Source organism: Ursus americanus, chromosome 19, assembly GCF_024610735.1.
Source record: "Ursus americanus isolate L20-20 chromosome 19, mUrsAme1.1.p, whole genome shotgun sequence".
In the NCBI taxonomy this organism is placed as follows: domain Eukaryota; kingdom Metazoa; phylum Chordata; class Mammalia; order Carnivora; family Ursidae; genus Ursus; species Ursus americanus.
The window spans coordinates 22,728,473-22,745,079 of NC_142145.1; positions in this window are offsets into that span (position 1 = coordinate 22,728,473).

Consider the following 16,607-nt stretch of genomic DNA (forward strand, 5'->3'; position numbering starts at 1 on the left):
ACAATTATTATTAACCTAATTGTAAATAATGACTTCTTATACATTGATGTTCACAAAAATCCTGAATCCACTTAGACTCTACTCAGTTTCTATCCTTTGTTACAGGGTTTTGTCTTTTTATCACTAACTCTAGAAAACAAATTTATTTCTGATACGAAGGTACAAGTTTTTAACTTTCAGTCACGAAGTACCTTCTGAAAGGTTTGTGGTTGATGAAAATATTACTCCATTAGTGAAATGATTTGATACTGATTGGAGTAAATTATTGCCATTTGTTAACAAAGCAAGAATAAAGACCTTTCCAAGATGTTTTAAAGAAACCAAAATTCTGTTCATTCTTAGAGATATTACACAGCCGCAGCGAGGCTTTTCATGGTAGGTTTTGGACAGAAATTCTTCACCTGTGCTAGAAGACTGGCGAACATAGATTTGATGCTGGGTAAGATCACTGCCCTAGAACTGCTTTGCTAGCTTTAGGATTAACCTCCACAGGTATGAAGGTGACATGCTTGGGTGTGTCGCAGTGCTATAGTCTGGTGCCTCTGAGTCGCGGTTTTTCTTTCTGCCATTTCAGTTACCCACGGTCGGCTGCTGTCCGGCCAAGAGACAGGTGACCCTCTGTAGCCTAACACAGCTTCACAACACCTGTGTCGTTCCCCTCATTTCATCTCCTCGTGTAGGCATTTTCTCATCTCATCACAAGAAGTGGTGATATTTAGAGAGAGACCACATTTACATAACTCTTGTTTTACAGCATATTGTTATCATTGTTTTCTCATTCTTGTTAATCTCTTACTGTGTCTAATGTATAAATAAACTTTATCGTAGGTATGCACGTATAGGGAAAAACAGTACATTTAGGGTTCGGTACTAGTGGTTTCAGGCATCCACTGGGGGTCTGGGAACATCCTCAGACAAGGGGGTGGGCCTCTGTAGCTATACAATTCCAATGATGGACTGAATGACCGATGAATATGAATTTCTTGTACCTAATATAAGGTCAAGATCTTTCAGTGGACCTTGAAAATAATCTTCGGAGGCTTTCCTTGCCAGAGGAAGCCAAAGCTGTCTGAAACTTACGTTAGCAAAACTGAGAAGCACTTACCCAAGTTCTAAGTCTAGAGCTGCCTTTCCTCAGATGTTTGCGTTCATTTTCTTGCTTAGGGAAGTACTGGGGGGAGAGAGGCTCTAGGAAACCGGTGGACTTGTGTTACCAGGGTATTGCTTCACCACTGGATGATCGGCAATGTGAATAGTTAAGAATTAGCAAACCTGCTGCTGAGTACTTGACATTACATGTTTCCCCCACTATCCAAAATTAAACGTTCCTATAAAATCTTTTGTAAGCTGAAAAGGCATAAAGCAAAGAAGCAGTTAAAAAGTGAAAATCCTCTTCAGATTTGTTTTGGTTAATAAAAACAGGTACTAATGTGGGTCTTGCATAAAAGCGAAGTGGTGCAAAGCAAACTTTTGGATAGCAGAGGTAACCTGTCTTCCCTTTTCCCAGCCTTGGAAGGTAGGTGCTTAGACGAAAGCACTTGGGTTGGCTGGCAGCTCAGTTATGATGGGACGTCATTCTTTCTGTATAGGATTTTATCAAAGGAATTCCCTTGCAAAGCGGGTTTTTAGCAAGAGTAAAGAAGGCTAGAATAATCAGGTTTTGGAAATAGGTACAGGTATGTTATTACACTTCAAATTATTCTTTTTTTAATTTATTTTTTAAATTAACATACAATGTATTTGCTTCAGGGGTACAGATCTGTGATTCATCGGTCTTACACAACACCCAGTGCTCACCACAACACATACCCTCCCCAGTTATCTGGTCAGTGGCTCTCTTAGCATAAAAACCAGACAATGGTTTTCGATATGCTCCCCCCATTCTCAGTCCCACTTAAATTTCTACTTCTATCATTCCAAAACTTTTTTGTAAATAATGGGGGTTAGGGGTGTTTATAATATATAGTGAACATCTTTTTCATGACAGCATACTTCCACAACGTAATTCAGCTGCAGTAATCTGTTTTATGGCTATTCCATACCTTACCATTTCCTGTTGGTGATTAAGTAACCATGGGCAGTGGAGCACTGCTGAATTAGGAAGGGATGCTGAAAAACCTAATGAGATTCCATTTAATAAAGATTAAGAATAGCTGTTTTCTTGGGGCACCTGGGTGGCTCAGTTAGTTAAGCATCTGACTCTTGATTTTGGCTCAGGACACGATCTCGGTTGTGAGACGGAGAGCCTGCTTAAGATGCTCTCTCTGCCACTCCCCCACCAAAGAAGAATAGCTGTTTCCTTTAAAATGCCGTACTTTCCTTCTTGGATATCTTAGAGTAATCATTCCCTTAAAGAATCTTCAAGTTGACCATGAGAAATAATTGAAAATTGTGAAAGAATTAAATTGTCCTGCCATTGGGATTTTCTGTGCTCCCTCTGCATTAATGTTTATCTGTTTTTACACATTTTAAAGGTAACCTTTGGACATCAATGCAAGAGAACTTCCTTAGGGAGGATAAGTGGTTAGATACTTTAAATAGCAAGTGGAGTTCACCAATGAGAGTTGGGGGTTGGTAGGCCAAAGAGGAAAACAGCCAAAGAGAAGCCATACATTTCTAGGCCTTTGGGGTATTCTGTAAGGGAAAATGGAGGTATTGAAACCCGATGCCTAAATGAGTTCCTGCTGCCTTTGTGTTTCAAAATTATAAATCTTCAATCTCTATAAGAGTGTCCGTAAATAACTTCTTAAACATGAAAGTCTTAAGAGGGAGCTATGATACTCGGCTGAATATATAACAACAAAAAACTGAAAAGAACTGGCTTGGTAATAAGCTTGCTAGTTTGAAATGGGAAATGAGGGCCAAGATTATATAAATCTTTGTTCAGTGCCTACCAGCAATATTTCAATGTTTACCCAAAGCCTCGAGCAGTGTTATACATAATTTATTGCATACATTAATAGTGAACATCAAGATGGGGAAGGTCAGTCTCACCATCTTAAAGGCTGTACAAAACCTCAAAATACAGGTATGACCTATGCCCCAGAGACAGACGGAGGGGCTCTTAAATTAGAATGTTCTTGGATAAGTCAACTGCCGTTTGCCTCTACTAACTGAAACATGAGAGGGTTTTTTAAATGTGATCCTGGCACAGTAAGAATGCAATAATTATTATTCAAAACTGGGAAATAAATTGTAGGTATTTCTCTTTCAAAGCGCCAAGGCTTGTATCTTCCATGACATTTCCCAAGATCAAAAGCAAACAGTGGAACTTTTGACATTATCTGTTGCTGCAATTTCAGGGGAATTACCAAGACATCATAACAAGTGACCTGAATGGGGTAGTGACTTCCCATCTACCTGAGTCATAGATGTAATGTACTGAAATAGGGAAACGAGGCATTGTACTTTAAAGATAAATTTACAACTAGAAAAATAAGATTTAAACAAGGATTGGGAGCTTGTGAATTTTGCTGATGTCTTTATTTAGTCTTTAGAGTCTTCGAGGTTCACTGTTGGGTGACAATTAGAAGAATATGATAATAATAGAGTTGATAAGAAATAGCCTGGTTAATATCATTTGTGCAGAAAAATCTTCTGAAAGTAAGACTTTAAAACGACAGAGAAAAACAGGAGAGATGGGCTGGTTCATTTCTTCCATGTTGGTGGAGCCTGCAAGAACTCACTGGAAATAATTTTAAGAATTGCATATGTGTGAAAATAATTGTGTGGGTGTCTGAAAGCAGCTCTTAAAGCTACTTTCTTCAAACTGTAGTACCTCAGCCGAGGACTTTTTTTCTGTATCTGACTATTGATAAAAACCAAGAATAGATTATGAATGGGTGTTTGGTTGGGTTTGGATTCAGTGAGCTTTCCTCCATTACTCCATAATTACCGAATCCATACTTCTTGGAAAGTACATTCTTCTTCCCACACGTTTTAAGTCACCCGTGGTATGGCTTTGGATGTTTCTTTTTAATTTTGGAAGTCCCAGTTGCCCAGTTGTCCTTCCTAGGTTTGTCTTTTCGGTACCTGGGGAAGGCTCCCAGAGTTGACGACCTGAGAGCCACCGTCTCATTTTGAAGTTGAGGAAGCAAGCTCCGGAAGCATCTCATTTTCCTGGCCTATCCCAGTGGCTTCTCTTGATCCACATGAAAACCAAAGAAATCTTATTCTCATGCCTGGAAGCTTGCGGTGAGGACTCTGGACTTAGGAGCACATTTTATGTTTTCTCTTCCCAAGCAGGTGGCTCCAAGTGCTTTCTGGAAAATACAGCCTCAGGGCAAAGATTGTGGTCAAGGATTACAGAAATGGTCCTTTCGCTTTTACTTTCTTTACTAACAGGTCAGCCTTACTTGCTGTCATTTCATTTCCTCAACCCTTTCAAGTAACCTCCTTCAGCTCTTGCCCTCTACCTCTTTTAACTTTGCCAGGAATAGCATTCTTCCGCCATCCCTTCCATCACCACCATTTGGACACCCTTAGGTAAACCTTTCCAGGTAAAAGATGGGGTCAAACAGATTCTCAGTCTGTCTCTCTGAGGCTGAAATCCAAGCGGAACACTGACAGGAACTGAGCAGGCCACGTTGTAGACTACATCTCATTTTTTAGTCACTTCCTGCGGTTTCTTGGTCCTTTCATCTTGGAAGCTGCTTCTGAATGAGGCCCACAAAGCTTACGTTTCAGCTTTGGATTCTGTTTCAATTCAAGTTCTCTTATTTTCTGGCTTTGATAGAGGGCACCTCATCCCATATTTTGCAGACTGTATACTTTGAGGCTCATTTTCTTTATCTGTGAAATGGGAATAATTCGCCGTGAGGATTGCATGTAGCTCCAGAAACAAAGCTCTCGAGATGCGGTGAGGTGACTAATACGCGTTCCTGAGTAGCGCCCCTCTCGTTCTGGTTCTTCTTAAAACCCAGTACAGCCTTGAGAAAATAGGAAGTCCTGCTAAAGAGCAATATTAACCAAAAATAAGAAGACTTTGGGTGTTAAAGCACTACGTCTAGGGGGTGACCCAGTCAGTACGAAGTGAACTCAGGTGCGTCATCTTACTTCATCTTTACCGCAGCCCTAGACGTGCGGGGACCCTTCTTTCCATTTCGCGGGTGGAAACAACTGAGGCTTAAAATTTTAACTACCTTAAGGGAAAAATAAAAATCCCCAAATCTAAAAGCATTTTCAGAAAGATGATACAACTGAGATGTGAGCATTCTGTTCCAGAATTCCTAGGCACACCAATCAAAGATTTCAATAGCACTTCTTAATACAACAGGGTTACTTTGTACTCTCAAACTATCGTGACCACGAAGGACTTGGGCTGGGCGAAGATGCCAGTTCTCGTTTCAGAATTGATGTGTGGACTCCCACTGAGCCCCAAAGTGCTCTGCCAGCAATGGAAATGTCAGAAAATGGCCGAAACTGTTTAAGTCAGGATTTTTACTTAGGTTTTTAATTTCATCTTGAAGGCCCTACGATGAGCGGATATTGGCTCCTCCAGATACCTTTGTTGACGTTCTGAGGAATTTGTCTTTCCCGAATCATGGAAACTTCCCTTAGTGCTTTGTAGTCTCTCGGTATGTAGTTTGCCTTATCCCAGGAAAAAAATTAAAACAGGGGGATGGAGAGGGCCCGGCTGGCTCAGTCGGTAGAGCATGGGACTCTTGACCTTGGGGTTGTGAGGTTGAGCCCTTCACCAGGTGGAGAGATTACTTAAAATCTTAAAAAAATTTTTTTAAATGCAAGATGGACCTCATCTATTACCAACATGTGATGCCCTTTTTTCTTTCCTGGACCCCACTGCATCCTCCAATTGCTCTCCCATTCTGCCCCTCTCATTTCTAACGCTTTTTCACATCTGACCAAAGAGCGTAAGTCATTCCACTGATGTCTGAGTTTCAAGTCAGAATCCAGTTTCTCCAACTTACCCTGGTATGTTATGGCAGCTAAAGCTGCCCTCACTGAGAACACGATTCCTCTTCCAGGGATATTTGCAGGAGTTTTTATTTGCTACCACATCCCAGACTTGTAAACCTATTTGCTTCCCTCCTTCCCCTCATCTGGGCGGGCAACTTCCAGCTTCCCCTTGTTTCCACCTCAGCACTCCTGACGTTTGGGGCAGTAACTGGGGGCTGGGGCTGTCCTGGGTGTTGTAGGGTGTTTAGAAACACCCCTGTTCTCCACCTGCTTGTTAGTTGTACAAACGCACGCACACGTGCACGCACACACACGCCCAGTGGCAGTGATCCACAATGCCTTCGGACACTGTCGATTATTACCTGACGGGCAAAATTGCTCCATTGGAGAACCATTACCTGAGATAAACATTTGACCGAGCCCTCATTCAGCCAGTCAACCTGAGCAAGTCCTAGGTACTAGACATTCCACGGGCAAGTGACAAAAACTTTTAAATGGTGAAAATAGCCTCCATTTATGAGTATTTGAGTGAAGCATGCTAGGAAGTATTTATAGAGTCACATTTAATCCTTAAACTCTTCGAGGGAAGCACTCCCTCTTTTACAGATGAGAAGACCATCTCAGATGAATGCACCTGCCTGAGGTCACACGCGGAGGGGCAGAGCGGGGGGATTGAGAGGCCCTCCATCACCCCTGCTCTCCACTGCTTCCTAGCCATCGAGCAGTTTACCTCCCACTGGGATACCATAGTTGGTATTCCTAAGTCTCAGGCCCCCTTTTCCATGAAGCCTTCTCTTGGCCTTTCCGGGGACTCCAAGATCTCTGTGGCCACTGTGCCCCAGCGGCTTGCTTTGTAGCTCACCTGGTCCTCCCTCTGCTTCACTTGCCACCTTGGACAGGCTGTCCGGGAGCCTGGCAGGTGCATTGGGGCACCTCATAATCTATTCGGTCAAGGATACTGTGCTGTTTGTGGAGCAAACAGTGAAGGACTCAGCAGCCTAAAAAAAAAAAAAATCTATATTCTGGGTGCTAAGATTTTATTTGAAAAGTTAGGACATCTACACCTTTCTGAGAAGTCTTGTTTTTCTGTGGTTTATCCATTTGACCCTGGTTCCATGAGGGAAGCAAAGGTCTTTCTTCAGAAACATCACTCCTAGGCCTTGGGAGGAGTCAGGGGCTGCTCTCTTACTTTTGTAAGACGTTCTTCATTCACTGTCCATCATCAAAAGATGGAAAAAGCCACCTAAGTGTGACTCCTTGGTCCCTTTTGCCAGATGGCTACCCAGTGTCACGGCATGCTGCGCAGGACCAAGGCCATTTGGAGCTCTCCTCGGTGGGCTTCCTCATCCTTTAGGGCTTGATATGAGCACTGGTCTGATCCAGCAAAGCTCCCCGATGGATCTGTCACTCTGTCACTCGGATCTTGAAGAGAGCTCTAGCTCATCTACAAAGGGACCAGAAAGCAGTGTGGAGGGAGTGTGCTCCAGAACTTTCCATCTCCCACCCAGAGTTTCAAGGGCAAGTGCCGCCTCAAGTCCGCACTGCTGAATTTCATCCGAACATGAGAGTCACCTGGGAGCCTTTTTAGAAGCCCTGATGCCGGACCTCAGGTGTGTGCTGAGGTGGGGGGAGGAGGTGTAGAGCCCTCCGAAGCCATACTGGTGGATTACTGCTTTAACCTGCAAGCCCGAAACTTCTTTGAAGCCTTGTGTTTAATCTTGATCAGTGAGCAATTTGCATGTTCCGAAACAACATCCATATTTGATATTAAAATGACCTAACTCCCCACATGCACTTCCAAGAGTGGAATCGATGCGCCTGGGTGTTTCTCACGTACCACAGACCCCTGGGGTTGGTGCTTTCGTTCGAGGCAGATGGAATCGAGATCTCTAGGAACCCTTTGTGCTGTTGCTGTCGACAAAACTATGTCGTGAGAAGAAATCCTCTGGCTCCCCAGCAGATGATTTTCTTTGGGCTTCCAGGAACCCCTTCTCCTAGAAATGAGCGCGTGGACTCCCCGTGGTCGGGCTCTTCGGGGGCTTCACAGGCGGCCGAGTTGCAGTTGCTTCTAAACACAAAAGAGGAACAAGAAGCCATGTACTTGAGTAACCGTCTATTTTGATCAGGAGAGATGGCACAAAGGGGGAGGACCTGCCAGAGTCTGGCAGGGGACAGGAAGCCCGAGCCAGGGAAAGACTTTCCATCTCCCGTCTTCAGACTTGGGGGCATCTGGTCTCTCCAAAGCCCCACTTTCTTTTGATGGCTTCATCCCAGAAAGAGTTCCTTCTGTGACCGTGTTTGATGCCTCTGCCAATCCTATGAAGTGGGGCAGTTCCGCCATTTTTCAGATGAGAGGGGACGCGAGGCGCGGTGAGGTGGCCAGAACGGAACCCCAGGAGACTCTGAGGCCAGGACAGACGGGGAAGCTGAGCCCACGCCAGCCCTTTGGTTGGAACAACCGCCCACGGTGCCAACCTGAAACCTACCTTTTCCCAAAACGTTTTAGCATGTAAGGGTCTCTGAATTCATAGCTTATATTATCTGTGGTCCCAAAGAGTCCCCTGCATGTAAAGTACTTCATTCATAAAAATACCTGTCTATTCCACGGTGTTCACAGTAATCTGACACTCCTGGACATCGGCGTATCTTCTAGCATTTGTGGGCTTGGCACCAGCGGTCCACACACAGTAGCTTATTATCCGCAAGGCCAGCCTGACCCCCTTAGCAGTTACAAAGCCTCACGGTTCCTCTTTTAGGGTGGACTTGACCCCACATTGCTGCCTCCCCTCCTATCATTCCCACAAGGCAACCCTGTGCTTTGACAGCCTGGGGCCTTATGGGGACTTGGGCCTGCAGAGGGACTCCCATCCCCACTCATGCACCTGTACAGAGCTAAGGAACAGCACTATTCAGAACTGGAGGCAGGCTGGTGGTGCAGACTTCAGCTTCCAGAATGAACCAGGCAATGGGCTGGCCACACGGAGGTGTCAGCTGGGTGCAAGGCATCCAACACGCCGTCCCCAGGGCCCCGTGTGTGTAGAGTGGGATGTGCATATCATTTCAGAAAGGGGCAGGAGACTGGGGAGAGGAAAAAGCTGTGTTAATTCTGAGACTGACCAGGGAGGGAGATCAGAGAAAAGGGTAACCTTCAGTCCAGCGGTCCAGGTACTTAACTGGAGGGCCCAATAAAGACAGTGTGGCTCCATAAGGTTTCTGGCCTTGGGTGGGGGTAAGGACCAGGGTGAGGACAGGGCGATGACTGGTCCTGCCTGCAGCCCTTTCTGCCAGGGCTGGTGGGACCTGGCCAGGCAGAGGGATGGGACTCTGGGGGTGGCAGATGAAAACTCTGGGCCAGGATGAAGCCTCAGGAAGTGTTTCCACCCCCTCCTGGTCCCCACTCCTTCCCAGGCCTCTCCTTGCTACTAGCCACCCTCCATGGTTCCCTCCCACTAGCATTTGTCAGCTGGGCCCCCGCGCTTGGCCTGGGGAAACAGACACATAAAAAGGACTCTGTCCTTGGCTAGCTGGGTCCTCCCCGCCCACTCAGATCTCCCCTGGGGTTTAGGAAACAGAACTTCAGTGCATTCTTCTAATGCTGATTGAATTCCTTCCTTCTGGGCAGCTTTGTGTGCCCTTGGCACAAATGAGAAAAAGAGCAGGAAGGGTTTAAAATAGCACACAACTGGCCAATTCGCACTGCCAGCACGGGCTAGCTATTCTAAACAAGAGAACCCAGGTGATGCAATTTGTCACAACTGTCTTTGGCTTGGGCTCCAGTGTGGGTTTGCATTTTTAAGAGCACACATGTCTGTTAGCGGAGTGGAAATGAACACATTAGCTGCAAATTCTGTTGCACGCTCTGGGACCGTCGCGGGGCGTGGTTGCACTTCGGACCGAAACATGTTTCAGTGTCCAAATAAAATGCGGTTGTCATCCATTCCTGGCCTCGGGCCCCCTCAGGTGACTTGTGACTTGTGATCATCAGGTGCTGCTGGAATCAGCTATTTCTAGGAACCGGAAACCGGGACTGCTATAAAAGGAAGCCACTTCCTGGAGTTTTTCTTAAAGGCTTGTTAGACAGAATCTAGACATGGCTGCCTCCGGCCAAGGTCTCCTGATGGCAAATAAACTCTTTACTGTCGACCCACAGCACTCCTAGAGAGTGCCTCCCCAGACTTTTGAGAGGGCCAGTGTCATGAATACAGAGCATTTATTTATAAAGGAAGTCTTAAATCACTTTATTAGTTATTACATCTGCTCCAACAAGGAGAGAACAGTGAGCCATCCCGGGACAAGGCTACTCGGCCATGCACTAGATTCACTCAGCAAGTAGCAGGTGAGTAGCTCAGTTTTGTGTCTCAGCAAAATGACAAGCAGACAGTCGGGGCCTTCCGGGTGGCTTGGGAATGACTGAATGTCAATTGCACAGATGCCAAGGGTCTCTAATAGTCTTGTTGCCAAACCAAGCATCTTGACTTGGGATGGATGAGAACAGGATTGCGACACTCGCAGTCACTTCTGTTGCCTTCGCCTGGAGAGGAAGAAATGTACCTTACCAGGACTCTAGAGCCTGGCTGAGCTTTGCATTTGAGTGATGCTTTAGATGGCAAAACATTTCACAGCTATTATCTCCCTGTTTGAGGCCAAGAGGGCAGATTTTGAATGGATGAGAAAAGCACCAGGACGTGAGGCGCCTTTTTGCTCAGATCACATAATTATTAGTTAGTTGAAGCCGGAATTAGAAACTCCAGTCTTCTCTTTTACATCCTGCTGCCTCTTTGTTACGCGGCTGTAATTTTCCCCACACCTTCTCCTGGCACAGTCAGCCAGAGGGAGCCACTTGCCATAGATAGCCATCTACGGTCCACCATTAAGAGCTTCATCTCTCCTGCTTAAGACAGGAGAGTCAATTAAAGTTCAAATGCTCCTGGAAGGAAAGATCTAAGTCGGGGATTAGCACACTTTCTCTGCAAAGGGCCAGATAATAAGTATTTTAGGTTTTGCAGGCCATATGTCCTCTGCGGCTGTAGCGTGAAAGTGGCCGAAGACTACAGACCAAATGAACAAGTCCCTATTTATGGACACTGACATTTGAATTGTATGCCTGTCTCATGTCACAAGATATTACTCTTCTTTTTTAAAGAATTTCACACCGTTTCAGGGTGTGAAAACTCTTCTTAACTCATAGGCCGTGCAAAGGCAGGCAGAGGGCCAGACCTTTGCTCTATGGTGCCCTGGGTCAGTGGCTATACCTGGCGGGGTAAAGGCTCAGATGAAAGCATGAGGTGGGGAGACCACAGGAGAGCACCTAGCGCCCCAGGCAGGGAGGTGGGATGCAGACAGGTGCTGCCATCGGCAGTCTGGCCCTTGTGGTCTTGATGCGGTCCCCTGGGCCCATCTTGAGGGAAGCAGCTGCCCACTGTCCACCTGTGCAGCCACTGCATCTGGGGCATTCACTGCAGCTTCTCGGGCCTCACAAGAGCTGTGGCTTTAACTCTGGCGTCCAGCTGTGTCCGCCCCGCACCACGTGCACAGCTGCACCAATAATCAGCTTTCTCCTCTGGCTCCGTCCATCTGTGGGGGTCCTTGCCTCGCCGTAACGAGGCTGAAAGTCCGATTGCTCCATGCTGTTGTGACGGTTGAGGGGTTTTGTTATTGATTTGTTGTTTTTAATATATAGAAGCCGCTTGGAGGAGGAGGCTGTCACTGTAGACCGGCACTTCCACCTGCCACGTGGTAAGTATCGGGTAGAACATGCTGTTGTCCTAAAAGCACTTCCTCTTATGATCTCATCTGCATCTCCTGAGCGGAGCGAATATGGAGATTTAATTAGCACCATTTTACAGATGGAGAAACTGAGGCTCGGAGCGCTAAAATGACTTTCCCAGCGCAAAACAGGAGAGCAGGATTTGCATCCACATCTGAGCCCAAAGCCCTGACTTTTGGCACACCAGGGTGCCTCTAGGGGGTAAGGTGTGCTGAGAAGGGCTCCTGCAGGGACCAGTGGCCTCGCCCCGACTCAGACCCCTCCAGCCTCAGCCTCCCCTCTGTCTCACTGTGAGCCCTTAGACCTGGCAGCCCCTTTGCGATTCTTCTGCCACTTCGTCTGGGGGTGGAAATGGGCTTCCGTCTACAGGCAGTGCCCGCTGCCTGCCCCGGCCTTACCTCCCTCTCCCCAAATCCCCCAGCAGCATAGTCTCCAGGGAGACCTGCCCGAGCCTCAAGGCCCTTCTGCATGAATAGCCCTCCCAGAGAGGCTTTCTTTTTTTTTTTTAAGATTTTCTTTATTTATTTGAGAGAGGGAGAGAGCACAAGCAGGGCGGTGGGGGCAGGGGGAGGAGAGAGAGAAGCAGACTCCCCACTGAGCAGGGAGCCTGACTCAGGGCTCGATCTTCGGACCCTGAGATCATGACCTGAACTGAAGGCAGATGCTTAACCGAGTGAGCCACCAAGGCACCCCTCCAAGAAAGGCTTTTATTGTTCTTTGTTCTTATATACTTATTAGCTTATTGTCTGACCTGCAGTGAGCACTCAAGATTTCCGTGTGCACGAACGAATGAACGAATGAGTTAATGTCTCTCACCTTCAGATGCCCCGGGAAGCCAGGAAAAGTTCCTCCAAGTTTAGCTTTCAGTGCAGTAAACCACAAGGGCTTTTCGAATTTAGTCAAATTGAATCAGCACGTAATAAGGTGGCAAGAGAGCATCCAAAGGGCCTGGAACCCTGCAGACATTCACCTCATCCTCATGGCCATCCACAGTGGGCGCCCTCATCATCCGCCGCTCGGGGCAAGGGGTTGGTGGTAAGGATTCGGACCCCGGTCTCGCGGACCCCACACCATTCTCACCGGCCCCTTATCGGCCCTACGTTGTGGGTAAAGGAGGCACCATAATGAACCCTAAAGACAAAGCTTGGGTCCCATGCAGAGTGCTGAGGAAGGAAGGAGCCCAGGCCCCCACCAGCGCCTCCCCTAGCAGGCTGGCCGGGTCGGTGCCAGCACCTGGCTGCACTGGGGGCTGGGCTTCTCCCTGCAGGCTGCATGCCTGGGGCTGGAATTCTAGTATTCTTCATTGGCAGCCAGTGTAGGCAGGTGCAGAAAACCGATCTGACAGTAGGCCTTCCCTCAGAAGTACACGGCCTATGGATGGATGTGACAGGGGCCCAATATAAGGGACACTGACTCTTTACCCCCCAGCCTGAGCTTGAAATCCTGCCATCACAACTACATCCCTTGGTGTGCTACTGCTTCTGGTTTTCAAGAGACCCCTGTAAAAAAATGCATTAAAAAAAAAAGAAACTGGATGTGAATATTTGTAGGAGGGAGCCCAGAGCAGAGGGAGATGGGAAAAACCACCATACCGCGCCGGGGCCAGGGCCTCTGCACCAGATGAGAGATGCGGGACTCAGCCCCTCTTTGCCCTGCTTGCTGGTGAGTGTAGGGAACAGAGGAGCCGTGTGGGCCCCCCCACACACACACTGCTCACAGCTTCCTTCTCGAGTCTCCCCCGTGCTGACCACAGCTTCCTCCTCCTTGTCCCCCTCAGCAGCCCACCCCACCCAGCTCCTGCCCCCGCGCCTTCCCCCAGGGGTAGTTCAGTTCCTCCACTAATACCCACCCTTCTCAGAAGGCCACAAGAGAGTGAAAAATAAGATATTTTTGTCCCGTTGCACATACTTTACCTTATTGAAGATTTGAGGGCGAAAGCTAGCGAGTGGCGCTGCCAGGAAGCCACCAGATCTCTGCGACATCACAGCCTGAGAGTTCCAAGCCCTGCGTCCTCAGGCGAGGCAAGTAGGTGGGCTCTACGCCCCTAGTGCCCCCGCCTTGCCCCAGCCAGCCAAAGTGTCCCTAAGCACTCTCTCTGGCTCCTCTCTTTCTGGATGTGGTTGCAAAGCCAGGCTTCGGGCTTCTGTCCGTGAGGGCGACTTCCAGGCTGTGTGGCCGGCTGGGAGGTGGCTATCCCTGATCGTCACTGTGAGGAAGGCTGACACGGCCAAGGTGGGGCTCACCCAGCGTCGGCTTGCCTCCCTCGGGCTGGGCCCTCTCCTATAGACCCCGCAGGCCCCAGATGCGTCGACGGCACCTGGGGACCTGTGAGAAGCACAGATTCTCAAGTCCCACCCCGAAGGGACTGAATCGGAAACCCTGGAGGTGGGCCCAGTGACCCGTTTTAACAAGCCTCCTGGTAATTCTGAGGCACCTCAAGTTTGAAAAACTAGCTCAGCCGTCCTCAAGTGTTTGCGCTGCCCGCCCCCCCTTACCTGGGGACGAAGTGCTGTTCACACCTCCGCACCGGTTCTCATCATCTTGTTATAAAACAGTATTCGTAGATGTCTTGCTCTTCTCTGGCCAGTCAGGCAACAGGCGACACCAGTGCCTGTGGACGTAAAGGCCTATCTCGTTTCGCCTTCTGGACAATGCAGTCCTGGCCATCGCTTGGTCAGCTCTGCTTGAAGCACTGTGGTTCGTGCGTCCTAACGTGGCTCCCCGCGAGCTCAGGCTGAGGCGAGACAAGTCAGCTCCGCCACCCAGGGGCTGCTCGCCATGATTCCCGTGTCACCGTTCTCTCCAGTCCCAGGTTCCCTTTCAGCGATGTTTTAAGACCACGTGTCACTTTCCGACAGTTGGTTCACTTGAGTGTAGGGAATAGAATCTCTCCGTTCCCTTCAGCACGCAGGCGCTGCTGCCCCCACTTCTCCCTCAGGGCTCCCCTCCCTCACCACCCTCACCACCGTCAGGGGTCAGGGGCCAGAGTTCATAGGCATTGACGTTGATAACGCTGCACAGATTTCTCCTTCATTGAAGGGAAACATTAATCTAAACACTCCCTTTCCTGGACCCCATGGAGAATCTTCCACACCCTCTGGAATGTGTGCACCCTGCTTTGCAGACCCTGCCCCAGACTGAACACAGCACTCCTCCTCTTCCCCGAAAAGCCCCATGGAGGCCTCTGAAGAGACATCATCCCTCATGAGGACCCGCCGGGAGCTGTAGGGTCCACCGAAGGCAGGCTCTGCCCGGGGGGCCTCAGGGGGCCACCCATCCCTCTTCCCTCCATGACCCGCTTTCCCTGACTCTGTTACCGGCCAGGAGGTCCAGAACACGGGAGCCTGGGGTCTCAGCCACCCCACAGCACCAGCTGCCCGACAGCACCAGGCAGCACCCCCCCCCACCGGCACCTGCCTCAGCGCCCCCGCCCCCCGCTGGGCCACAGGGAGGCCCGGGGCAGGGGTGGGGGAGTGAGAGGGGGGCGAGGCTTTCCCTGGGGGCAGGTCCCAGCTGGCAACCAAAGCAGAGGGAGGGGCTGCTGCCTCCCTGGCTTCGGGGCGGCATTTCTGAAATCTCATTTCCTGTCACCATTCCGAGGCAGGTGTTTCTGTTTTTAAATACGTCTCCAGTTGCTATTCCGGTCGTGTGAGGCGCTCGTTTTTTCCAAGGACCGAACTGCTATTTTTTCCTCGGGTAGAGGCGCGGTCAGCAGCCAGTCCCCAGCCAGGATCAGCTGTGTGGCAGAGGCCCCTCCCTGGGCCAGCCCAGAGACGGGGGGGGGGGGGGGGGGGAGGGGGGGGGGGACACGACACGCCAGACAGCTGGGGTGCCCCAGTGGAGCAGGGAGCTTTCCCTCGGGCACTTGAATGGCCCTTTGGGTTTTGGTTGCATTGCGCACCTGGCCCCACCCAGGAAAAGCAAAATAAAAACAAGCCAGGCCCATGCACCTTCTGAGGACCCGGCCCCACAGGGCTTGAGGGTAGCGGGTTACAAACTCGGGCCAGAGGGAAGCAGCTAGAAAGTTTCTCACAGGAAAACCAGAACCTCAAATCCAGAGATTTTTAACTTGGGATCTACAAACACCCTGAGAAGCACCAGATAGATTCTGGAGGCCCCCGCCTGTTCTATGAGAATTTTAATTTTCATTTGAACCAAAATCTTAAAAATTAATGTAAACATGTTCCACATCATATGAAAAGATAGTCTCATAACTGAGTGTTTCTAGAGATTTCAGAACCACGTCGTATTTTTAGAAAAAGAATGGAAAGGAGGACTTCCTTCATCACGGTGTTCTGTGCAAGTGGGATGTTTGCAATTTCTCCAGTGGAGGAAACACACAGAGTAACGGCTTCAGCGCAGCGCCCAGGTGGTGCCGCTACGCACGATACTCGGTGTTCGGTTCAGAAAAATAACATGGCACGTTGTGTTCAAGAACGCACGCTACCTGGAGTGTCACTGGTGTAGAGACTTCCTGCCTTTCATTTTATGCTGGTTTTGGTTAGTTCTGTAAGGGCTATTAAGTGCACAGAGCTTAAATACTGGTTGTGTCCATAGTTATCTCAGTAACGTAAGTGAAATAATTGGTCATCCCTGGGGGGGATTATGAGACTTTTGGTTTCCTTTTTCTATTTATTTTTTTAAAGGTCTTATTTATTTATTTGAGAGAGAGAGAGAGCACGCGCGAGCAAGGAGGGGCAGGGGAGAGGCAGAGCGAGAAGCAGACTCCCCGCTGAGCGGGAAGCCCACCACGAAGCTGGATCTCAGGGCCCCAAGAGCATGACCTGAGCCGAACTCAGATGCTTAACTGACTGAGCCACCCAGGTGTCTTGGTTTCTTTTCTTTAAAAGAGGTTTATACATGACTCAGATTTTAAAATTATCACTTTGGTGTTCGAATTAGATATCGAGAATTATCTAGAATG